Below are 1,709 nucleotides of genomic sequence, written 5' to 3' on the forward strand. Positions count from 1 at the left end.
TGTCCATTCACACCACAGTGTCTCCATTCACACCAGTGCCTCCGTTCACACCAGAGTCTCCATTCACACTGCAGTGTCTCTGTTCACACCACAGTGTCTCTATTCACACCATGGTGTCTCCATTCACACCATGGTGTCTCCATTCACACCAAGGTGTCCATTCACACCAGAGTCTCCATTCACACCACAGTGTCTTCATTCACACTGCAGTGTCTCCATTCACACCACAGTGTCGCTATTCACACCACAGTGTCTCCATTCCCACCAAGGTGTCTCCATTCACACCAAGGTGTCCATTCACACCACAGTCCCATTCATACCAAAGTGTCTCCATTCATACTAGTTGTGTCCATTCACACCAGTGTCTCTGTTCACACCACAGTGTCTCCATTCACACCATATGTCTCCATTCACGCCACAATGTCTCCTTTCACACCAGCGTCTCCATTCACACCACAGTGTCTCCATTCACACTGGGTTCACTCACACCACAGAATCTCCATTCACACCAACTGTTTCCATTAACACGTGTGTCTCCATGCACGTGTCACAGAGTCTCAGTTCACACCACTGCATGTCCCCTCATACCATGGCATCTGCATTCATACCACAGGATGTCTATTCATGCTAGGAGTCTCCATTCTCTGCTTCATTCACACAACAAGATGTCCACTCCCATCACAGAGTGTCCATTCATACCAAGGAGTCTCCAGTCATACTGGACGGTCTTTGTTTACATGCTTTAGGCTTTTAACCTTTTGTTGTGATTTGAGTAAAACGTTACAGAGCAAATTGGTTTCCTTTGTCTTTTTTTAAGTTATTGTTGCGACTTCAGTGAAGGTTGACAGAGCATATTAGTTTTCTGTTCCACTTTGACTGAAAGCTCCAAGTTGGTTTCTTCTGCAGTAGTTCATGCACACTTTGGGATGTTGGTTGTAGTCCTCACAATGGAGCTCTACTAAACCCTGTCCACCATGTCTCACCCTTATGGCATTTGACACACCAGTGAAATAGCTTTCAGCATCCCAACAATCCCAAGTTATCGCAGTACAGCAAACTGACAGACAAGTGCTGTGCCACTTAGAACAATGCTCTCCCCAAACATAATTAACACCAACTGCTTCACACAGGAGGCCCCAAACTGGAGACTCTAAGTCAGAGCCCATCTGACTTTTAAATACAGCTGACTTTTAAATATTTTTAAATACCAGGTGCTGATTGATTTAAACAGGAGGTTTCTAGCCCACAGCTGATTGTGAGCTAAATCCAAACAACCAATCACCTTGATTGTTAATGAAATTAAAAAGAAAGACCAAATAGTTTACACCTGACTTTCAATTAAATCAAAACAATTTACCCTCCAGAATCCAACTGCTTCACACAGGAGGCCCCAAACTGGAGACTAGTATATACACAGTTAGGTATATATGCATACATACACACAGACACCCCCGTATGGGGTACAGTTTTATTCTTTTTTCTTTCTTTTTTTTCTTCAGTTATCATAAACATTTACAGAGATTTTGTATTTCCATTCATTCATTGTTGCACTTTTCTCCCTGCCCAGCCCTCCCCCACAGTTCAATCCTCTCTTTGAAAAGTAAAATTCTTTCTTCAGTATACAATCCCCCCCGCACCCCTCCCACCGCCCCGAGTATACTCCACTATGCAACCTTAATTGTGGACTCTTGTGATTAACCATAATACCT

General features: G+C 43.6%; 1 protein-coding gene across 1 annotated transcript in view; it reads left to right on the forward strand.

Moving 5' to 3' along the window:
- The window catches only part of MYH14 (myosin, heavy chain 14, non-muscle), a 116,876-nt gene that overhangs the window by 80,754 nt on the left and 34,413 nt on the right, over positions 1 to 1,709 (forward strand). The gene's annotated exons all lie outside the window — the stretch shown is intronic.

The sequence above is a fragment of the Elephantulus edwardii genome, unplaced genomic scaffold, assembly GCF_000299155.1.
Source record: "Elephantulus edwardii isolate Elephantulus edwardi_28Jun2011 unplaced genomic scaffold, EleEdw1.0 scaffold00208, whole genome shotgun sequence".
NCBI classification, from domain to species: Eukaryota; Metazoa; Chordata; class Mammalia; order Macroscelidea; family Macroscelididae; genus Elephantulus; species Elephantulus edwardii.